The sequence below is a fragment of the Gallus gallus genome, chromosome 2 (genome assembly GCF_016699485.2).
Source record: "Gallus gallus isolate bGalGal1 chromosome 2, bGalGal1.mat.broiler.GRCg7b, whole genome shotgun sequence".
NCBI lineage: Eukaryota > Metazoa > Chordata > Aves > Galliformes > Phasianidae > Gallus > Gallus gallus.
In genome coordinates, this window is record NC_052533.1 from 133,932,233 (window position 1) to 133,957,476 (window position 25,244).

At 37.4% G+C, this 25,244-nt stretch overlaps 1 protein-coding gene and 1 long non-coding RNA gene across 18 annotated transcripts in view; one reads left to right on the forward strand and one right to left on the reverse strand.

Annotated features, from left to right (window-relative positions):
* Positions 1-25,244, reverse strand: part of TRPS1 (transcriptional repressor GATA binding 1) — a 210,739-nt gene that overhangs the window by 98,785 nt on the left and 86,710 nt on the right. The gene's annotated exons all lie outside the window — the stretch shown is intronic.
* LOC121109560 lies at positions 9,645-16,509 on the forward strand. Of its 2 annotated transcripts, none has more exons than XR_005856833.1 (3): positions 9,645-10,079; positions 14,823-14,914; positions 16,111-16,509. It is a non-coding gene; the product is annotated as an uncharacterized LOC121109560 (long non-coding RNA). The 2 variants fall into 2 exon arrangements; XR_005856830.1 differs by having other exon boundaries at positions 14,826-14,914.

The following is a 25,244-nucleotide window of genomic DNA, read 5'->3' on the forward strand; positions in this document are numbered from 1 at the left end:
ACTCTGCGTAACTCATCATTCTCGGATAATGAAATATTGGATTAATTTATTTACCTTCAACCAAACACCAACAAGCACTCTTCTAGAGATACGCTGTATTTTATTTTCAATTCTTTGTTTCTCTTGTTAAATACTTCTCTTTCCGTATATAAACAGAAACTTTCTGTCTCACCATTAAACCTTTTTTGTTGATCACACTAAACTTCATAAATAGTTTATAAAGTGCTATTAAGTAATTAACAAACATTAACACGTTACTTCTTGCACTCTAGTGAAATGCACAGAAATGATGTAATACTACAATTTATCTATTAAATATTCAATTTACATGGGCTATGAACATGGGAATCTTTATTACATTTTTGCTCCATTTCCCACTACTACAGTTTGTAATTCTGTTTTCTGCAATTTTAAAATCACACATCTTTGAATGGGATATTTCTTGTGTTTGTATGTTGCAGTGTTGCTAGCCTCACCTAGAAAATGTACACACATACTCTGTTCTGGTAATGCCTTGTACTGCTTATACTAATGTTAAAGCAGTGGGGAAAGATCATATTTAACTAGGCAATAACGATGCAGCTTTGAAGGTACTGGAGAAATTGTTTAGATGATATCTGCACGCAGATAAGAAGGAAACAGAAGAGCGATCTTAGAAGAGTGTGTTTCAGGGGCAGTCTGCCTACAGGTCAGAGGAATAAATTAATTCTTGCCTCTGCAGGCTTTCCAGCACCACATCCTGCTATTCTGCACTTCAGAGGAGGAGCAACTTTTACCCAATTATAAAGTTTCCCTGGTTCTCGAGGATGAATGCTGTAAAATTGAAGGAAAATCGGAATGTGTGCCTGAGCCAGCAGCTATTGAAACCCCGAAGAACGCATTCCTCTACCTTCAATGGGCCCTGCACTGGAGCCTGAGCATACAGTTAGTGACAAACTGCATACATTAGCTGATCATTTGTTCTCAGCTTATTCTTAATCCTATTTTAAAAAGCTAATGTTCATCTTCTAATGACAATCTAATTGCTCAGTGCCATGTTTACTAGTGGGAATGAACCACAAGCCATGTTGCTGTAAGCTCCAGGGAACATTCCAGTGATTGGGACGTTAAAAACTCCCTATCTGCAGAAAGGGAAAACTCATTTCTTAACTCTCTGGTACAAATTATTTCCAGGTGCTGATAATTATCACTCATGGAGTTTGATATTCCGTACTCCACATCTAAATTTATACTTGACAAGTTAAACTTTTCATCATGTGCAGCAGCTCCTAAAGGCTGAGGAGGACAGACTGCTGATGGTTCAAACCAATTCCACTTAAAATAGCAACACTTAATTACAAGCCTTGTTGTTTATTTCTTTTCAAAGTATTTCAAATATATCTTTTTCCCCAAGGGAAATAATATTGTATATCATTAAACAGATAAGTATTATTGCATCTGCTCATGAATTCGTGAACATGAATCGCGAATAGCCAAGTAATTATCTGGGAAGCCTTGAAAAGACTTCAGAAAAAAAATCCATCAAAAGCTAAAGTACAGATTTCACAGCTATCTTACTGTACGCATATGCTAAATGCAGGCAAAAGACACATCAGAGTGCATATGTGAACACAGACAGGATGCAGAAAAGCAGCAGATTTGAGCCCATGATGTTTAAATCTGTGGTTTTTTACATACGTCTACACGTGCTCATGCTTACGTACTCACTCTTCTGTCACATAGCAAGAAGTTATTTAAATAAGCTAAATATAGGGTGTAGCAGGCACAAATTCAGAGGACTTTACGGCAGAAGTACTTTACAGCCACATTAGTATTTCTTAGGCTTCTGTTGCCAGTTTTAACCCATTATATGTCCATCTGTAAGCTTTCATGACTGTAGCACTGCTTTTCGACCATCTGGAATGCCATGAATCTGATTTTTTTTGAAACAACTTTGACATATGTTCATTTAAAAGGTGACATGGGAGACTCTTAAAAACTTAACGTACACCGTAAACACAAGTGCATCCCACTGCAAGTATCAAAGCTCTCAAAGTGCTGTATTGAACCGTACCACCATCCTCACTCTGGCTGCAAAATTACATCTCCTGAAGCAGTAGAACAGATCAAACTCATTCTCCACTTGGGCACGATTGTTTCTGTGAATGTGCTCTCAACAAGGAAGGTGTATTTTTGCATTAAAGAGTGCCTTACTGGAGGGGGTTAAGGTGTAAGTTGTTACCCCAACAGCAAACACATGCAGATTCTCAGTACCTGCAACATTCCTAATAGTTAAATTAATAGTGGCAGGACTTGAAATTGAGTCCACTTGATCCTAGGGTCTCACAGATTAAGGCATTAGTCTGACGAACCACGTTACCAGACTTCCCTTTAATCTATTAGATACTGCCTTGTCTTTGTTCAATAAGCATGGGAGGAAAGAGAATCAGAACAGTAGAAGCCATGGAACCATGGCAAGCAAACCTGCTGAAATTTCGAGACAGATCAGTCAAATGAAAATAATACTACACATTGGTTGTCTGCTCAGTGCGCTATGCTGGGTTGTGCTAGGCCAGATTCTCGTCAGTTTGTAGAAATTAGCAGCCCTCTAAGGCCATGGCAATTTTCACTGAATGCAACACCATACAAAAAGACAAAAGAAGCATATTTGCTTAAATGTATAACCACTGCATTAATTTAATAGTCCACAAATTCCAAACTAGACGTCTGACATAATATACAAACAAAGATGCAGAATATCAGGGTTGACCGCCTTGAAAAATGCAGAAGCACAAAAGAAATTAGAGGTACCCAAAGAAGCACAACCAACAAAAGAAATTTAAGCCAGAAATAGCCAGAAGCTTATTTCCTTTGTGATTCACTGAGCATATTGCAAAACTGCAGTGACTTGGCATAAACTTGTCAATTTAAGCTCTAGTAGGAAATATCTGATAGTAGGAGATCATCCTTAAGAGCACAGACATAGAATAAACTAATAGGAAAGACGGGAGGAGAGAGACAGCAGAAGGAGCAGCTATCTAATCAAATTGATCTCTGTTTTTTCAGAATTACCCTCTTCTTTCCCTCTCTTTCACTTCCTATGCCATCACATACCCTTCGGGTCTCTCCTCAAATGAATGTCAAGCACCAGACCCTGCAGCCTGACCCCTGCACCAACACCATCAGCATCCTCACTGCAGTGAGGATGGCTTGCAGGGAAAAACAATACACCGTGTGTCACTTGTCGTTTCTTTCCCATTGGATAAAGCATTAAATCTGAAATTGCAAGGCAATGCCTTTCAGCACATTAAGTGTTTGTAATTAATCACCTCCAAAGTTTTTGCAAGTTCACCCAGCACTTTAAAGGAGAATTCACTTCACTTCTGATCGTTAAGTTTCACTTGTACTCTTTTTGTTTTTTATGTGATTATATCCCAGCACCATCTCTTCAGATATTCTTAACACAATTTAGCAAAAGCTCTGTAATCCAATACTTATGAAATGAGCTGTCAGGCATAAACTATGCCAGAATCTCTTAAGTCCACACAGCAGGACACAAAACTAGTAGCAACTGTACTGAATTACAACCAATGGGAGAAGTCACAGGTCACTGAAGCCACACAGAGTCCTGCCATAGCCAACAATGACATTTAATGTACTTTCCATGTCCAGAACCATCCGCTATAGAGCTTCTGTAAAACAGATTAATGATAATAGCGTCAGAAACTAGAAAAGAAATGCAAGAAATGGAATCCCGGACAATATTCCATTTGTAATTTGTCACACTATCGTACAATGAGATTTCAGCATGAATGTGTTGCCCATTTACAATTCAAATAAGCTTCCTTGAATTTTTAAAAGAATAGACTGTACACATCAGTCAGGATGACACAAAAATGCCCTGTCAGGTTAATTTTAAATGCACGTTTTATTTGCTACTGTTAACTAATCACTATCATTATTTGTGATTTTTAAAAGAGGCAGCTATTATTAAATGAAATGCAACTCCTGATCCCTAAATGCAATGTATCTTGTTTCTGTAACCAAAATGCAATCCCCAGTTTGCAATATTTTTACTTTATATTAGCTGGTTAGACGGCAATTTACTTTTTTTGGCACAGTGCAAAAAAATCAAGGTATTACCAGCAAAAATAGCACATTTGGTTCAGGCTTGACATCACATCTATTAAATGCAATGGAATTTTTTTTTTTTTTCATTTACTTAAAAGCCCTATTGATTAGGCCACCACTAGGAAGAAAAGGTTTCCTTTCTTAAAGTACTGTTTACCTACAGATGATGAAATTCCTCCTTGCTGTGAAATTCGGCAGATGGACTATCAGAGGGATGCTTTTGGCCTGTTGCAGACTAGCCACTGTTTCTGTAGAAAGGTGCAGTGCTTTGATGATGCAGAAAATAAAGCCAATGCTGTTCCTATGTTCTATTAAAAGGAAAGCCATTAAGACTGCAGTTAAGTGGTCAAGGCCTAAAATTAGACTTGCCACAAATGCCAGTGGCAGGAAATATTCTTAGTATTCAAAATATTGCTCCATAAAACAAAAAGTCACACTGAGTTTCAGAAAAAAAGCAAAAACCATAGAGACAAAAAATCAGTTAAGTACCTAAATGCATGCCTAACTTTAACCACAAGACGTCAGTGGCTGTGGCCACTTGCTTGCAGCCAGCATCTGCACATACTGCTCTGTCATGGCTAGGTCTACCTTCATAGGGTTTTGTTACTGGAAAAATTTTACTGTCTCGAGTGGAGATGAAAACAGGGCTGGTAACACTTAAAGCTGCAAAGGAAAGCCTGTGGGGTACCCTACCTCAAAACTGTAAAAATTCAAATTGAATTTGTATCACTATGAAAAATACACCCTGGAGCTCCAGCCGTATGTGATTTTTTTTCTTGTGGCAGATGAAATAAATAGCTCAAGAAGCTATTCCTTCCCCGCCATATAAACTTCTAACTGCCCTGTTCCCCACCCTCCATCTATGATGCTGGGGCTACATCATGCCTGGATCAGAAAAATGATCTGACTCCAAAATAGCCAAAGGTTTGCTGCTAGAGGTTATCTGGGTGGAGGCAAAAGAGAAGAGACAGATTAAGTGAAGGTTTATTTTTCATCCAGATCACTTCAAGGATCCAATTCACAACAAAGCCTCAAAAACCACACAGGAGGACAGACAGGGACGTGGCACGGGAGTGTCTTCAGGTGGCTCTGGTGTCACAGTAAACGCTGGGAGAGTAGATGGTGCATTCCAACACAAGTTAAATAGTCATTACAACATGTGATTGTATCCACACACAGCACATAACAGGAATAACAGATGTCATTTGCATCTTTGTTAGAGCTCCCTCATGTACAGGGCTATTATCTTCAAGGGCTACTTGCAAAACCAAAGTTACTTTCCTGAGAACCTGCTGGGGTTCATTATTCCTATTTGTAGGTGGTAGCATAAGTCAGACTGCCAAACACATCCAATACCAAGCTTTTGGTGGCTTTTTTTTTTTTTTTCAAAGAAAACAGAAAGCAATTCAAAAATGAATCTTATTGCTAGTATTTGGAGAAAAGTACTTCGTTTCAAGGAAGACAGAAAGGGAGACAGCAAGGTACAGAAAAACAGGAGTATCAGCTGTCAATACGATGAACAACCTGTAGATAATCAGCCTATGTAAACCCAGGTCCCAAGAGTTTGGTATTTCTTTAGAAAGGATATATTTTTTTCAACATGCATTTGATGGTTTATTTCTGTTTATGCAGAGCTTAGAGCAGGAAAAAAATTTGAGGTTGTCATATGCAATCCCTCAATAGAAAGAGAGGAGGTTTACACACCAGAAAAAAAGCTTCATTGAATCAAAGTGCAGATTACGTACACAACAAATATCCTACACATTTTCCAGAGTAGGATAAATAACTAGGAACTCCCATGTATTACTGCCCGTTCTGATACTGAATGTATTCTGCTTACTTTGGCAAGCCACACAGCCTTTCTATCTCTGACTGTAAAGTGAGGATATTACTTATCAGCCTCATAGGGATGTTGTGTGGATTAGCCGATGTTAGAAAAGGGGCATAAAGTGCTTTAGTAAGTAAAATCCATCAGAAACACATGGATAGTAAATGATACCAAGTAATATGACCTGGAATTTAATTCAGTTATACTCCATGGTTGTGAAAGTCTTTTGGATTAAAAAAAAAGTCAACTTAAATTTCAACCAAAATTGGAACTAAACTTTTACATTGAACTTTTAGTCGAGGTTCAGAAAGAAGCAGATATTCTAAAGGGTTGTTCCTATTATCTTTCTGCCTCTCCCTGGTTCTAACTTGTGGTCAGTAAGGAGCAGCTCTGACACCCTGTAGGAAACCTTGTTTTTGTGGTTATTTATGGCACATTCAACAAATTCAAGAGTTCAGCTCAGCATCTCATCTTCAGGGTACTGCTCCAAACCGAGCCACAGACCATCACGTTTCCCAGTTACTAATAATGGCAGTGCTTTTATTCCTTACAATGAAGTGCCTTTGTGTAGCAGAAAATCTTCTTCATATTTTTTGAAAACGTTAAAGGCAAAGTGAGAGCAAGAAAACGTGAATTGCAACTCCCTGAGGTGACATTCAAATGGTGACTGAAGGAGGGGTGGAGGTCTTAATCCTAAAATTAGACTTGCAGCAGTCTCAGTAGCAGACGAACAGCAGCATTATTTTTAGGGCTATAGAATTAATTACTATCAATTGAATTAAGCAGGTCAATTTATTTGCATGTCCAATGCCTGTTTTCTGCAGTGTTTTCCAGATTTACTTTGAAGCAGTGAGATAGTGGAGGGGAACCTGGTATTTAGAACTGTTAACAACAGAAACTTTGCTACCTGATCTGAAAACCGCTCCTTTCATAGATGTGAATCAGAAATAAGGTTATATCTGTTCTGCTTCTGAAACCAGGTACATTTCTGATTTTTTCAAACAATTTAATTAAATTTCATTTTGGACAAAACACACTTTTTCTTGCTCTTTTTCTTCTTTTCTCTTTTTCTCTGTTTTGGTGGTTTTATTTTTTTTCCCTTCAGGTAACTATTCCCATATCTATCATCATGCACAACTCATTCTCTAAATCACAATACAAAATTTTGGGCTGTTCGTTATAAATTTAAGTCTCAAAAGTCAACTTAATCTATGTACGTTATATGTATGGCTCTCTTCACCAACACAGTCAACGGATGATATTTTTGATTTCGGCAGAGCTACTGTGTCACCCACTGTCACCTGTCCTCTGTAAAGCAATAGTGAATTCTCCTTTTACAATGCTTTTCATCATAACCATTATCTTCTACATAAAAATAAAAATCATGACTCTCTTGTCTTCAGTTACATAATCAGTTCCCCCAGCAAGAGACCAAAAGTCTTATTAATGCCTACAGGACCTTACAGATTCATTCAAAGAACAGATCTAACTATGCTACTAGTAGTTCCCACTTGGTCACCTCAACTACTGTATTTTTACAAGATTTATTTCCCAGATTCTATCATACTGAGAAGGTAGCTTTGCCCAAGTAAGTGTAGCTACTGATCCCAAGACTAATTTGATCATCCAGTGCAAAACAAATGAACAAACCAACCAACCACAGAAAAGTGAAGAAAATACATGTTGGTATATATTACAAGCATGTCTCCAAAATAAATCTAACGCAATGAGCAGTATAAATGTGCTCTGTTTTCCAATTTATCTTTCAGTTATATTTAAGCTTGTATATTTAATGTATTTGATAACTTACTCCGCTCTTCCATTTTTCTGCTTATTTCTTCTTCTCTCCTCTTCTGGCAGATCACAATCTGGCCTTTCAGTGGTCCAGTCTGAACGTGTCATAACAAATTGGCTTCTTACCTCTACCTCCTCTTACCATTCCACTCTCTTTGCTGACTCTTGTCAGGAAACACTCTTCACTTATTTACTGTATTTTTGATCTTCTCCCACCCTTCCTCAGTACAACTCTCTTCTCTTTCCTTTATCATCACCCATATGTATTTATATGGTGCATTTTAAATCTTCCTGAAGGCTCAATGAGCTGTTTGCTGTGTTGCTATGATTATGAGGTACAACAGACAACAACAATTATAATGCTAAGAGAGGGTAATTCAAATCTGTTGAAGAAAAACTAACAACAACCGAACACAATGGAATAATCATTCCCTTAACTCAGTGATTTCCCTGCAGCAGAAAAAGACTTTCTGGATTACATACAGAATAACCTTGGCACAGCTTCATATAAGTGCTGGGGCCTACTAAGGAAATGTTTGATATAATGCCAGCAATGGGCAATAAAACTGAAGTAAATCAGATACTAAATGGGCAGGACTCAGCTTTCTTTTATGGCTGTACAGCACCTAGCACAGTCTCATCACTAACAGAAAAAAAAAAAAAAAAAGATTCCTGAAAGACGTGTTAACAAACTCAAAGTCAGATTTTATTTCCTTTTAAGATCTAGTTTGCGTGCTTCTGATCTAAAGTCACTGTTTAAAAATACAAAACAAGAGGTTCTTCATGAGAAGCGATAGCAGAAAATATTAATTATTCCCCTTACAATTTGTTTTATGCAAAACCAACACAGAGTATCTTTTGTTTACAATCTTGGGCATTCAGCGATGGTTTCAATTAGACTCTTTTGCTTACACACGTATGAACTTCTGAGATCTATTTCCTAAAAACAACTGTAATATTGTGTATGGTATGCATAGTAATCTGAACTCAGAAGGCCAGAGTCACTTCTGTAGCAGGTGAGCATAAACCTAATTTGTCCTGATTCTGACATCCACAAAACCAGGCCAGAGGATAGAATGAGTTTAATTCCGTAAACTTGAAGCCTTGAAAATACCAGATCATTTAGTCTAGATTGCTATATAAAGTGAGGGATTATGTTTCAGGCAATTATTTCTGTAGTGAGCCCAATACCCTGCATTTGTCACAGCTCTCACAGAAAGGCACTCAGTCTTGATCTCAAGTATCAAAAATGGACACCCGCCTTCCCACTCCAACAGTGCTTTTTTCAATGGACACCAGTCATCACTACTGAAACATATCCCTTACTTCTCATTTGAATGCATTTAATTTTGACTTTCAACACAACTGGCTTTTTCTTTTACTTTCAGATCTAGCAGTGGAGGGTGGTGGCCATTACTATCTGGTATTTTCTTTCCATGAAAACAATTTAACGGCGTTAATTAATTCGACTTTCAGTTTCCTTGTTGTTAAGGTAAGCAGATAATGCTCTGCATTTCTGTTCCTCTTTGAAAGATATTTGCCTCGCAGAAAAACCATGGCTCTTTCCTGCTTGTCCCTTTGGTTTTACTTATTCATTTATTTGTTTATTATTAGAAACATTAGTAGCTCTCTTGCTAACAAAGCACGAAGCAATGGAACAGGGCCAGGTCTGGATTTGGATTTCAATCCATTTGTGATCAAACTCACGAGGCCATATTGTAGAGAAAGCTAATTGCATTTCAGTTTATTTCCATTACAGCCATTTTCTACTGTAAAAGGGATGCAGAGAAAGCTGGATTATTTTTACACTGCTAAGTAAGACAACTGAAAACAGTTTTTAGAGGCAGGCTCAGACCACAGAGCACAAACGACAATGGATCTTTGTGTTACCAAGGTGTTGTAGAATGTTTTACTCTCCTTAGCCTGTTTGTGGAGTTGAGACTGTGGATCAAGCAAAGAGCGTGGTCCTAAATGCTATCAGAGAAAGCTAGCAAGATAAATGTTGTTTTCCTTTTTTATTGGTCATGCTGGGCATGGCCTATTATCTTTAAATGGACTGAGCAGTTACTGTAGAGAAAAGAACAAGGATAGTATCTCTACTCAGGCTTGTTATAGTCTCCAGGGCAAAGACTGTGAGGCATGACTGATAAACAAAGCAACTGCAAAAGCTAATGTTGCTCCTCTGCAGACAGGACAGAAAAGGCAAATATTTAAAAAGTGGTAGTTTGTAAATTATGATCATCCCCACCCCCCTCAAAAATCCATTAACAAGGAAATTTTTCAGCCAAGTAAACTCTGCCCTAGGAACACATGTTCAAGAATTTTTTCAGACTTAACCTAAATTAAGGTCAGTGACCCTAATCCCTTCCATTGTGACTGCCTTGTGCACTAAGAATGCAATAGGATAGAATGGGCTAATGAATGAAAAACCCTGATTCAGTTGCAATTTACATTCATTCACCTCATTCTGAAAAATCTACCTACCTAATTACAATCTTCTACTTTGAACGTATCCCTGAAGTTACTTGTTTCTCTCTTATATTTCCCTCCTTTCATCACAAGTTCAGAATAACTGGCTTAGCTCATTAGCTGAGACAATTTAATTTGATTCAATTAATCTCAGGGAGCCTGCATCAGCCTCATCTCCCAGCCCCTTCTGCTTGGTTCCCCCACCATGAGCAGTGCCCCTTACACTTCCTGCTACTCAGTGCCACGGTGAGAAGGCAGCTGGTAGGCCCCGTAACCTGCCATCCATATTAAAGTACTCCTAGATGCCTCTACCTCATCCTCCAGAACACCTCAATTCTTTCCAATCAGTTCTTTCTCTTAAATTTAATATTGTTAAAAACTAATTCAGATACTTAGCACTGTCTTTTTTTGTTAAAATAATAATAATAATAATAATAATTCAGACCACATCAAGCTTCTTTCTCCAAGTACTTTCCACCTGTTCCTCCTCTAATATGTAAAATTCAAAACATTTACTCTTTTCTCGCAAAGACACAAAGCACTTTTCTTACAGCAATGGTCAAAGATGACAGCTTGTAATTTGCTGTGATCGCTGGGATGAATGAATCTGTGCTAAAGCAAGAAGGTGAACTTCCACCACAGATGTTACATCCCTGTCAGTAATGGACCAGTCAGGAAGGCAGGAGACTTGGGACTTTCCTTACTTCCATCGTATGGGGAGTTATGATCTGTCTTTGATGAGCAGCTTAACCAACATCCCCTATCTGACTGTCTCTCCCTTCAACTGGACTCTCAGAAACTGCAGTAGACTGGACTTTTCCAAAGTAAAGTTAAAAAAAAGTTCATCAGAAAATCTGGATTCACAGTGATTATAATTTTCAATGAAAATGCATCAGCTATGGGACTAAATTCCCCCAGGTTCACTGCAGATAACTGAGGTTTGGATCCTTGCTCTTGCCCACTCTGTGACTCCCACAATTCAGATGAATGGGCAAGTACTGTAGTTATCCACAGAGTTGTTTTTTCACAATAAATAAAGGTAGATCTTTTGCTTTTATTCCCGTATGGAACAAAAGCAACTGTAAATTCCCAGAGGTTTTGGTTTTGGACAGCCACAGCTGTGTTGTGACATTTTAGGCCCTCAAAATAGGCATTTTACCATTTTCATGAGGAAAGAGCACTGAAGAAAACTTTTTATTTTTATTCTTCATCCTTCTGTAAGAAAAATGGAAGACATTTCCTTTCAGATTTCCTATTGCATGTTTTTGAGTTGTTATCAGAATTTGGGTAAGTTGCTACTAGATATCTGCATCACAGAGCCAGTGCTAACGGCCATCCTCAGAAGCAGAATTGCTGTTACTTTTTTCTCCTTGGCCACACATTCCAGGTTTCACAGATACTCCCACAGCTCCACAACAAAACACTGCTGGCACACATTAACCCATGGCAAATTTAATCACAAGGGTTTTTTATTATTATTATTGTATTCAAGACTAAGGATTACTTACAAACTTTGTATTAGCATATGCTTCAGTAAACCAATCTGAAAAATGCTACTTAAGGAATGTGTTTATTCTCACATGGACAGTCTGGCTTACAAGTTCTCCAAGTAAGCTACCATGAAGTCTTTGAGAACAAATAAATATTTTTTTATTGTGTTGACAATGGGAGCAGCTCACTGCACTGAACTGCCAAACAAGCAACCCAGAAGTAATGATTCATTTCCCAAGGCAGCTTATCTTATTAGCAACAAAATGGGGAATCTGAAACAAAATGTATCCAGGTCCTAAAGTCACAGGCCTCTCTGCAGTCTGGAGATCTCAGTCAGAAATGACTGCAGTCATCATAATATTTACATTTGGGAGTCTGTTACTTCTAATTTGCCTTTGAAAACTGATTACTTGATTGTTCATCTCCATTTTTATTAGAGATCACAACTTTTTTGTTGCTGATGCAAACTTCAGCCTGCCAAATTAATGACAAGTGGCACTAAACTACTAAAGTGCTATATTAATACAGACTATGCTGATTAATAAGATTATTAAAAATTGATTCAATGGTACTCCAATTTATAGCTCAGACAGATAACAAGGAACATGCAAAAAGGCAGAATATACACTTTGATCCTCCCAGCAGACACTGTAGCTCAGAATTCCTGAATGTTTTACTTCATACTTAAGGGGAATTTTTGACGACTATTTCCTCCCCAGTTTTAAATATTAAATGTATGGTTTAATAGTTTTTAAGGCAGTATTACTTAGGATGGCAGCAGACTCTAAAACAAAAACCCTCCAGGACACATGTTAGAAGCAGCTTTTTGATAAAAATATCTATACTTTCAAATATTTCTCTGTTATTGCTCAATATACATGAGCTGTAACAAATTTCCATGAGGAAAGATACTGCTACCAGCAGATCTCTGAGGTTCTTCTATAAGCCACTGCAAAGGAGAGCTGGGAGTCAAGATGAACTAGCAATTTGAATGGCTGAAGTTTGCTTCATGATTATTAATTGATTCTGTAGGACTACATTCATCATTAACTTTCCCTAACAAAATCTCACTGCATTAAGATTTCGGAGATAGCTAAAGCAAGAAGGACTCTTCTAGAGCACAGAAGTGTTGACTTGATCCAATAGGAAAAGACACGACATAAGTAGAGGGGATCACCCAACGCACAGGTTGAATTAATCAAAACAACTTATGTTAAGATGCATGATAAAAATCATTTACAGATAACTTGAAAGAACAAAAACAAATTATTCATCAAGAAACTTGCCACATCCTCAGTTTTCCGTTAGACATCAAGCTTTCATAATCAGTTTCACAGGGTTTGTCTTTGTTAAAGTGCTTTTTTTTCTGCATTTTGAAGTTGTGTGGGTTTGTTTTATTACTCAAAGTGCCAATGAAGGCTGAGTTTATTTTTGATTTTTAATTTGAAATTATTCAAATTATGGAAGAAGAAATTCTGCAACACAACCAAGCCTCAAGCCTCCCAAAAACTCCAAGTTCTATGCAAATTTGAGCTTATTACTTTTATATAATAACATACCATCACTATACAAACACTGTTTTCCTGCTCTGATAAGCACTATCATTTCAAGTAAGCCTCATTCTGAGCATTTTCCTGTTTGGTTTTTCACAGAAATTAATGTATTACAGTCAATAGCATAGGGGGTGGGAATATTAAAAAAAAACAAAAAAAAAAAAAACAACCCACACTCATTTTTTGAAGAGCAGGTGTGAAAAACATATGCTAATAACAGCATTTATCATTAAAGGTGCTATAGCTCCTCAAGGTTATCCAAGCAGACCCATGAGAGTTCAAAGAAACAGAGAGATCACTAATATTATGATACTTCCAGCTACAATGACTGACATGATTACTCGGGGACCGAGGAGAAAAACAGTTGAACAGATGTGTAAGAAATGCCACAAATTCAGTTCTGCAGGAACTTTAAGGCAAAAGCCTTAAGAGGTAGAAGTCAAATACAGTTTTGTAGCTTGACTCAAAGAGCATGTCCTTCCAACTCTTAGTTTAGTGGTCCATTGTTACAGCTGTAGCTCTAACACATCAGACAAACAAGCCGGTAGGCTGGCTTTGCCCCTCCAAGCAGTGTCAGTTTGTAGCAGGTGTGCCTGAAGGACTCTTCCTTTCTACTCTTTGAATCATTTTGTAGACACTAATGAGCATCCCTCTTCAGCTTTAATTATTGGTCCCTGACAAGTTAACATAATAGGAATCAGCTTAACCAAGCGTACTCCCCTGTGACATGTTCAATTACTCAGGTTGTACTTCTCTGCAAGAGGTCTGAGGGGTTGCTAATTTAACACTGTCAAAAAAATAAACAGAGGTATTGGTTACAGTTTATCTTTTGACCCTTATGTCACCAAATCTAGCCAGATACCTCCTGGTAGATCGGATGGGAAGATTAAATACTTAAAAATTATTATTCATGTTTCACTTTTAAAATAAAGTTCATTAATACCTGATTTAAGTGAAGGAACATCTTATAAGGTGAAAGCAAACACTGATGCTTTGATAGTAAGCCTTCGTTTCTGTAATATTACAAAGCCAAAAGTTTTCCAGTTTTATGAACTACAGTTAAGAGGTGGTTTATCAGTTGATACCACTAAAATACAGTTTCTGGATTAGTTTATCTCTATTTTTGTCAAAAACTAACAGCTATCTTCCATAACCATAAATACCAATGTAAGAAATATGACTAGGAAACTTTCTGTTCCTCAAGTCTGTTAATATGAAATTAAATCAGATTTTGGGGGGGAGACTGAAATGGGGGTAGGAAGGGTCTCTGCAAAAGTATATCTACCTTCAAAATATTTGAAGACAGAACTAGACATTTTTGCTACCTATAAAACATCATTAGATCAAGATCTAGCTATAGGGCTGAACATGACAAGTATCACACTTGTGCCTTCTCTGGGTAGCAACTCTAATTTTCAAAAGTACCCTTGAGTTAATTGGCTGGAGTCATACCTATCGCTAAGACAATATTCTGGATTTCATTCAAATTTTACAGAAATAAATCTAAGTGATCACAAAGGATGTAGAGCTTTGCTCAATAAAGACAGCCTTGAGAATTACATTTCTAGTTACCTTAGCAGGTTTCTCATCAGCCATTTGGCCAAGAAAGTGTAACCTTACTGCAAAAGGGACTATGTTGCCATTCTGAAGATCTTCTAAACTGCATAAGGTATAAATCTAAGTGGGCTTTGATTATTAGTCTTTTTTGGACAACACAAAAAAATTTAAGCCCTAGAATAGCTTCACAGGACATTTCCAAAGGACAAAAAAACTTCAAAAAACTCGAATATCTGCTAAGGCTCAAGGAGAGATGCATAGGCATTTCTTAAAAATAATCCCACATGTTGGGTTTTTTTTGTGTGTGTGTATGTGCTTTTCTTAAGTTCAAAATAAAAGGCAAGCAGAAAACTCCAAGCAAATACGCAACTACCCCTGGGGAAACACTAGTAAAAAGAGAAGTCAAATCCACAGTAAAAATAGTCAGCAAGATTTTGTGGTAAGATCTCCTTTCTCCACACTTTTCACCAAAAAATAACATGAATTTTGCAGAGCTTTAAGCACTGATGCATAAGTATCTCATTTCCTCGCTGTAATAATGACCAACTGTCCTAATTGACGATGCTACTTAGCAAACATATACTAAAACTTAACATACTTAACAATTAAGCAGGCATTCATCTTATGGTAAATATCTGTGTAAGCATTTTGGACCCCAGCTGAGAATTCAGCCTGGATAAAGGGCTTGGGTGGAAGCAAGGCATCAGCACACATCATGTTCTATTTCACAAGTATATCTTCAATTTCTTCCAAGCTGTTGCTCATCATCAATATTTGTTTCATCATTCTTAAACAAGGAAAATGTATCTGAGCATGTCTAAAAAAAGGAACAGTTTTCACGTAGCTCCTTTCTCAACAGAATGGAAATTTCATTCAGCTCATGATCAGTACTACTGCATTTCATTTTTTTAATAGGCTATGGCTCATATAGTTACAAAAATGATTTTATTTAGATTGGAACATTACAATCAGGGTTATAAATTCTAATGGTTGGTTTGTTGTGAAGATGCATCACTAGAAAAAAAAAGCATACATGATGGGCATATATAACAGCACAGTATAAATTCATATAATTGGTTCTCTTCTTGAAATAACTTTACTGATAGTAATAACTCTTATCAAGCACAAAGTAACCTTGATAAACTGCAGAGATAAATGCTGCTGGAGGATGCATGACCTGCTCAACAAAACTACAGCACAGTTATATCAGTGTCTAATGACACACTGTGAGAGTTTTGCAAACAAACGCCATATGGAAGAACAGAAATCTGTATTTAACCTAAAGCTCTCTAATTGCTTCTGTTTCAGATGAAAAGATCGTCCCAGCATGACGATACTTCTGTTGCTGAGCTTCAGTAGCACAGCCTTAGGCTCCCTTACAGCCAGTGGCGAGAGGTAACTCATAACCTGCATATTTCCCATCATCTCCTAGTACTGTTCTCCATCTATGGATTATTCATGGCGCTTTGGCCCAAGCTCTTTGGAAAGAAGGGTGCACTAACATATGAAAGACAAGTTGGATACTTCCATCAAGAAGATCCTTTCACACCAAGCAGTCACACAAGCTCCCACCTGTGTGCAGCATGAGGTAGTAAAGAGGCATCTGCAAGTCTGTCTCAGCCAGTCAGCAGAAAGAGACTGGGCAATTTTTCCCACTTCAAGATATACAATCGACGCTTTTGAAAAATTAAAAATTAAAAACGAATCCTGTCCTTAATTAGTTCTTATTAATTTTTGCATTAGTTGTAGAAATATTATTTTTTCAATAAGAGAAAAGGTTCCATTGCCAGTATGGAAACAGCAGAATACACAAGAGCAGATCATCAAGAACATAATGTGTGGGTTGCCTAGGGACTGAAAAATCACAAAGGAGACTCTCAGCAAGTTTTCTTTATCATCATCAGGAAAGTTTTCTTTATCATCATAAAGAATAACTGTCAGAGTGGGAAGCCTAATCCACAATGACTTAGTCATACTTTCAAATTAAAGGTAGAATACCACACAGGGAACAGTGAGAAAATCACTCCTCTGGTATGTTTTCAGCTTTGAACAAAAAAAAAAAAAAACCCTCATCTTTCCAAGCTCCAGGACAAGCTGACACGTCCATAACGATTAGCAATTTTTCTTAATTCTCTGCAAGAGAACAAGGCTAACTAATTGTAAAAAAATCCAGAGCTAAGATCACTACATTTACAGCACTGGTGGAAAAACAATCTTTCACAATAGTCATTCTCTTAATCAACTAAATTAGAGGAAAACATGCCATATAGTTAGCTCATCAAAAGCCTCTTGCTAGTGAAGATGCTGCACCAGGCAGGTTAATTCTCCCAACAAATCAGACCAATCGCTCTCCCATTTCCTTTGGCGACTTTTATACGACTGAAGCAGGTTCTTTAAAGCCGTTGTGCTGTGACCTTTTACTTTCAGCAGCTGCGTGTAAAAGGGCCTCAGACAAACAGTTCAGAATCAGGGCATGACATGGAAATAAGACTTCACAGCCTTGGGCTAATGTGGCTCAGCACAGGATAAACATTTTTTTGTCTGTCTTTCAGGGTTTATCTCTTTTATGACTCATGTTGAGTAATTGTTTCCACATCCCTTTCTGTCATAAGGGACAGGGAACATGCTCGTTCAAGACAAGAGCTTTACATGGAATTTAGGAGGAATGGGACACAATCTGGAGTTCTTGCTGCTGAACCTTTGGTTCCATTTGCTTTGGGGCTTTTTTGCCTCATACTCTGCCCCTAGCTAACAGTTCAAGTTGGTGGTTGACTACAGAAGAAGTAGCCTGTATTTGGGCTCTGAAATGTGCAGTATGGCTGCTGACAGTGATAAATTACAGTTATAATTGATATATCTCATTCCAGTGTATATAAGCAAAATCCTACACTGATAAGATAACATATAAAGAAAATGGGTGAATGTACTCTCTTTCCTCATTCAGGAGATATCCATCTCATTTCACTTTCATTATTAACATGAAACACAACCTTAGCTCCAGAAAAAAAAAAAGAAAAGAAAAAAAAAAAAGAAGAATTAAAAATCTTTCTTTCAGAAGTTCTACCAAGAACAAGAGCATTAAGCTTACATCATATGAAAACACACCATAAAGCAGAGTTCAAAAAGCCAAGGTACCAACAGGGCCTTACTTATAAAGCTTTACTGTTTTATTATGTATTTGTATTATGTACCTTGATTAAATCTTATCTCTTGATTCTATTATCATAATATGCCAGTTAAAGAAACAAACATTCTCCACCCTCAAATGATAAAGAGGGAGGGAATAAAAAAAGCAACAAGAAAAGCTTAACTGCAGCATCCAACCGTCCATACTGGAACTACAAGTTCTGCTGGTTCGTTAGCCAATACTAAGCCCAGTAGCAAAGGCAGATCTGATGATACGCAATGCTACAACAATGCTTTTTGTCAGCATGTGAAAGCCAACCACATACCATTTACCAGAGACAGACGGAACACAGCTCTGTGAAGACAGTATGCTGCAGATCCAGCTCAGCCTACAGTGAAATCCCAAGTGTCCTAAATCCCAGATCTTCTTCTGCCTCGCTACCCGCGCCCTATCATGGCTTCTGTGGCACTCACATTCCCACACAGCCTGGCAGGAATGATGATAGTAAATATGAAGATATTTAGGATTGGGAGGAAGAAGAGTAAGGTCCTTCAGAGAGAAAATGAGAGAAATGATCAACATGCGCAGTTTGCAACATTAAAAGCAGGCATACAAATAAACACCCGCTCTCTCCACAGAAATAAGAAAAGCCATGACAGATCTGAAAGCTGCCGTAACACTCCCACTTTCAGTGACTTCTGGAAGAAAAGCAGACCAACCAAATGAATTGTCACTCCTGTAGATTTCAGTTGATTACCACTTTCCCCATTAGATTAGATATCCAAACTCAGGATCAGATGTAATACGACACAAATTCAATTAACTAGCAATACCTAGCCCATAAAAACCTACTGACAAAAGAGAAGAATTAATCTAAAATAATCTGTGAAACAAATGAGAGGAAAATGAGAATCATTATTTTTACTCAACTTCTAATAAAAGAATATTCCCTATATGAGATACCCTGATCTTTCTGTGAAAAGATTTGGGAAAAAGAAGCTTCCAAAGCAGCCTGACAGCTGTTCTGCAATGTACACTCAAGCACCGTGCCCAGAAAGGTAATAGCTGTTTGCATGCTATTATTGATTAACCCATACAATATTTCACATGACATTTACTCAGCTGAGGTGATTTGGAAGCAAATAATAAGCAAATTATACAGATAATGAACAAACCTAAATGAAAACAAAAGTAGGTTAAAAAAGTCTTGCTCCGTGTGAAAGAGCTTCTCCTTATCTACTTTTCTTTTTCTTACATTTTCATTTCTCTTTTAGCCTCTTCTATGTTAGAAAATTGGTAGCATATGAATGTAGACAATAATTAATTTTTCAAGCCGGTCCAGCAGGTTTTGGTTACCCAGTTATCCATGCCTAAATCAATGCAACACAGATGATCAAGTCAGCCACTTTAATACATACTTCATTAACAATAAGCTCTTCAGTGTGAAAGCAGAAGATATCCCCACACATAACTATCTAATAAACTATCAGGGATTTTCAGAGCTTTCATTTGAATGTGGAAATACTATCAGATGTGTCAGGCATGACTTCTTTTCTTGCTGCAGTTCTTTTGTACATGATATTGGCAATAGGATACAAGGCAGCATCAGTTTAATGAAAGACAGGAGTAAACTATTCTATATCAAAGTGCGGTAAGAAGAAAACAAACAAAGCATATATCGAAATCAAGAGCAGTCATGGCAAATTTTTCTGCTCACAATAGCCAGAAGTACCCTACTTTCTTACATTTCTGAAACAAGAACAAAAACAGACCAAGAGACAAACTGCTTCATTAAATACTTGTTTCTTTGTCTTGTTCTTCAGCTATTTTTTTTCTCCTCTCAACAATTCTATAACAGAAAACACAGTGCAACTAATCTTGTGAGATAGAAATATTTAAGTATGCTTACACTACCATTCTTTTTAAAAAGCTTATCTGGTCAAATGATATAAACTTACCATGATACAAAGCAGCACAGAGCATCCATGGAGATAAGCAGCCTATAGAAGGTTCCTAGAGAGGATATCATCATCCTTAAGCACAGACTAAAAAGACCTTTCATCTTTTGGCTAATACATGTAATATCTGCTAATAGCATAAGTATACAAAACAAGATGGTTCTGTTTCTGTAATCTACTCCTGTATAGAGAGTTATCAAATGAACTGGGAAAGGCAAGCTTTTGTGGCTGAAATGGGAAAGAACAACAGATAGTTTAAGCTCATCAGAACATTCAGTGATTATCTGAAAAGAAGCGTTATGAACCTTATTAAATATTTCAGAAATATGTCACTTTCAGTAAAGCTATGTTATTAGAGGCCCATACTTGTCAGGGAAAAAAAAAAAAAGAAGAGAACTTTATTTTCTAGGGTGCAATGCAGACCTTTGAGAGATATGTTCTATGTAGAGATGCAGCTAATTATCTATCCCTAAGACACACAGAGTAATTCCCTCTAAAAGAGTTTAATCTCTAACAGAAATTTAAAAATAAGACGCAGGAAAACAGAAGGAAATAGAGCACTTAAGACAAAGGAAGGAGCTCAGGGTGATGATAGGATGACAGACCGCAACATCCATCTTCACCTTGAGGGACATGTAAAGAGAAACTGGAGTAGGTACACTCAATATGTTTTTGGAGTTGATCCCTCTACAAATGTCATGCTCAATTGCAGTAGGTATTTATATACATTAGTGGTGAGGCACTGCAATGAGCAAGCACTCTACAACTTACTATGCCTGTACAGTACTGTCTATTTTTGTTACCTTATGCATCTTTAAAAATGGGGAATGCTGCTGTCTGTGACAAACCGGCTGGACAAATCCACGTGCATAGAACCCAATTTAGTGAGTGGCTCAAAACTTCATTAAAAGGACATTTCATTAAAAGGTGGAACAGAGTTACCAAAATTAGTAGCTTCTTTGATTTAAGGATACAGAGGACAGAAATAGCCACCTCTGTGTGTCCTACAGCAGTGTTACAATCCTATTTCTTTTAAAAGTGAATAATAAAGTTTGACAAAATCATAAAAATTAAAGAACTTTTCAGAAAAGAGGGTTCTTATCCAGTCCAGTCTCTCTTTTTTAGTAAGGAGAAAGACACTGGAAGGAAAAGCAAAGCAGCAGTGTCATATATCTGCAAACTACTTAATTGTAGCAATTCTGATGGGTACTTTCATGGTAGATGCTCTGATGAAAACTCCTGCTGGAAATGTGTGATTATCTTCATTTTACTACTCGCAAATAGTCAAACACAAAAATACAGCATCAAGGTAAGGATCCATTTATATACCAAAGAATTTATCAAACTCAGACAGAAGCTTAAAGAGACAGGTGGATCTTGGGCACTTAAACAGTGCACTGAAACCCTAGCGTGCAATGCTTAACAATAGTTATAGTAGGGTTAGTGAATGGAACAAACCCAAATCAACTGTTAAAACATGTGAGATGATAAATACTCACATGCATGCAGATTACATGAGCACCATTTTTAAGCAGCTAACATATTAAATGCCAAGTGTGTTAACCACTGGCACGAAATTTCAGCTTCTCACGATTACTTATTAATACAAATAACATTAAAAACAAAGATCAATATAGAATAAATCGAGTCCAATAATTGAAATTATGCATATTTGTTTAGACTAATAAGTAATTTTTAATTATTTTTGTAATCTACCCACTTGGGATTTGATAAAAGATTTTTAAATCTTTAATTATTGGAGTTATTCAGTGTGGCTTTAAAAAATGAGTATATTGTCATCCTTCCTTCCTTGCCTCACATTTAACCTGATGCTGAAGTTTTCTCAGACACACATCTGATTTCTTCTTGCTGTAAGGGTCTTAGCATTATTAATTACAACAACAAAAAAATAATTTTCTGGAATGCTTATATAGTGATAAAAAAGAGATCAGCCAAATTAAATTTTCAGGGATGATCCCTCTGTTTGATCCCTGGCAGTATGAACACCTCACAGAGCACATCCTGGCTTTCAGTTTTGTCAAGAAGTCTCTAAAGTCTGAGCAACTTTGTGTAGCAGTTGTTAAGGGTACAGAAATCCAGTTATTTCAAACTGGCAAAAGCACTAATTTATAAATTTGAACACTGGGATTATGGTTTGTTCCACCTGGCTCAGAAATAAGCTCAGCAAGTCTCTAGATTTCTGTAAAAAATTGCAGATTTACTCCTAGGATTGTACTTATAATACCAGCAAATGAGATGCATATTTAACAGCTGCTGAAAGTCAAGGTCAGCTAATATTGTGCACTCTGAAAGCATACTGAAACTTAAGCTTCAGGGAGGCAGACAGCGTAGGGGAGGGAGGAATGCCATCAATTTCAGCACTCGGTGGGTATGTACAGCACAGTCATCCAAGGAGCACCAAGCCCTCCTTGCCTGCGCTGACCAACACTTTGCTTGGGAGGTCCACCAAAAAGCCCTGGTCAGTTCAGATCCTGTCACACCCAGCATATAGCATAGTGAAAATAAACCGTCTCCCAACGACGCAGCTTATCTCAGCATCAAGTATGAAACAAAAAAAATAATTAAGACAAAATAACCCCTCCTATTTGTAGGAAAAACCTACCCAGAATACTTGGCTGACGTAGGAAAGATTTTCCTTTGCAGACTGCAATAACCACAATGGAATATAAAAGAAACTTATCTCTAATGTATTCATGAAAGCTGAACACCAGTGATGGTACCACTAAGTGGCCATCCTAATGATTTTGCACCATTGCAGTGTAACGTCTACAGGATGTTTACAATATTGCACTATTTATCTTTAGTCACTGTGCTGTGTTGTTCTTCAGGCACAGAATAAAAAAACATTACAAATGGTGAACAAGGCTGGACTGAGGTTTTAACTGTCTTCATACTGTAATTAATGCCATCATCTGTAGCACTGCTTTACAGCCTGGTTCAGAGAGGAACAAATCTTTGGTTGAGACACACCATAAATATCACCATTAAAAAAAAAAAAAAAAAAAAAGGCCTAAAAATTCTGTACTAATATTAGACAGCATCAGAATAAACCATGCTCCTACTTTTAGATCATCTACAATTTTAGACCCTCAAACTGAGCTGTATCTGCATCAAAGGAATTCTCACCCAACATACAGCAAAGCAGCCACGGGTTCTGGTAGCAAATCCCAGCCTTTGGTTCCAGCCATCTTTCCTCTCTCTGTGATGATCCTCAGATGCATGCCAAACAACAGCCTGCCCTTTGCCAAAAGCTACCAGCGGCAATGTCCTGAGTAGCTGCCAGTAGCTGAGCTCTCACCACACTACTCAACAGGGTTAATTAACAGCTCTTCCTGATCCCGCTTGGACTGCTGATGTACTGAAGTTCAGCAGCTCCAATTGGCTTGTTAACAGTTAGGAAATCTCAACTTGCTAACAGAAAAAGCTTAATTACAATGTTGATGAATACGTTTAAGTTATGCTTTAGTGTTCGCTTGCCTCATTCCACTCCTTTTTTAATAAAGCACAATCTCTTGTAAATTAGCATGCCTTATTATACACATTTCATGCATTTTAAATTCATATTTATTGCAAGTGTTTTATAGCAAGGGCATTCCTGGATTTTGTACAGCCACTTCACCTTAAGACTGTGAAATGACTTCAGCGTGGAAGGGAAAAAAAAAATCTAAAAAAAATCTGAAATTCCTATGAAAAAATCTGTGAACAGTTGGTACGTTTTATTCGGCTACAAAGCCTGATCTGAAAATGATTCAAGGCACTCCATCTGCGAGAGGAGTATTGCTGCAGATGTGTTTGATTGTGATCTGATGAAGACCAAAAAGAACGGGACCAGGAGGTCTACCCAGGAGACCCTCTCCCAGCGCCAAAGAAAGCCCTCTCCTGAGCTCACAGATAGCAGTGGTGGCAGCCCCAGCCCCCTCTGGATTAATAGCTCATTCCAAACAGATTCCCAAAGCACACACTTCTGTCCTCAATGGCAGCTTGCATTCAGGAAAAAACATTCTTAGCTTTGGAAAGGCAGTCAGGTTGGACATCAAATACTATGTTAATTATCCCAACAGTAAGACAATTTTCATCTGCAGTTTTACTGTCGTGGTCTGGAAAAGGCTTTCAATTATTTGATCTATTACAAACAAGTAGCCAACGTCTATTTATTTTTCCTCAATTCCAATACAGAATTAATTAAAATGTATGTTATTATTCCAAGAACTGCGTCCTCTTACCTGGGTGGTACGTAACACCATGGGGGCTGTGACTGCATGATACAGTGCAAACAAAGGAAAAATAAAAAAAAAAACACAAGAGGTTTTAGGTGTTAATGCATTTTTGCTCTATTAGGAATTAATTAGGTGGTTTTAAAAGATGGGAAGTGAAAAACAAGCATTTGAGAAGAAAAGAAATATACAAGCAACAAGGAAAGCTCCCTACACAAAAACATAATAATGAAAACAGGGTTTCAGAAGGAACGTAAAGGTAAAAGAACTGTATAAAAGGCAAACATACAAGTGTCAGATAATAAAATGGCAATCAGCCAACAATTTGAAGATGAAAGTCTTGCATCAAAAGGAATAAGATTTGAATATATATACATTATCTGGATTCCCAGCCCTCCTGCAATCAGAGCACTGACCCTGCTCCAAGACTCTCCTGGCTACATATAACTCATTTGGGCTATTTCCATAAAACATGTAGACAGAACTGGGGTCCAACCTAATAAACTAAGCAAGCAAGAAAACCTGTGTTACACACTGCACCTAGTCTAGATCCATGAGGAACTAAGAGCAAATATGATCAAGACTACTATATTCCTCATGGGCTGATAATGCAACTCTGCAAGTATATCTCACATTCAAATGTACTGTCCATGTTAAAAAGGTCAGGTTGTTGTGAATCACTGAATTCCTGAACAGGCACTCTGGAAGGGTGCAGGAAATTTTTCACCTTGTCTTTTTCTGATTTTGAGTGCCAAATCCTAATGTTTAAATGCTTCATGAGTGAAAGGATTTTTTTTTTTTAATGATGATACTGATAACTATTATGAGAAATGATATCTCAAAAGCCTGAAGCAACACACTAGATTTTAAGATTATCTTATGCTTAGAAATTGTTTAACAAAACGCAAAGTGGTCATGAAAGCATTGTAACTAAATTTTTACTGGAACTCACCATAATTAGCACATTATTTCTTAACGTATAATCAAAGCAGAGAAGGAAAAAAAAAATGAAAACATGTATAACATCAGTCCTTCTGGATCAACACCAACTAATATGAGATTCTTCACAAGTGTATGGCAACTGACAGACCATGTTCCGGTTTTTGTATTGTACTCACTGAC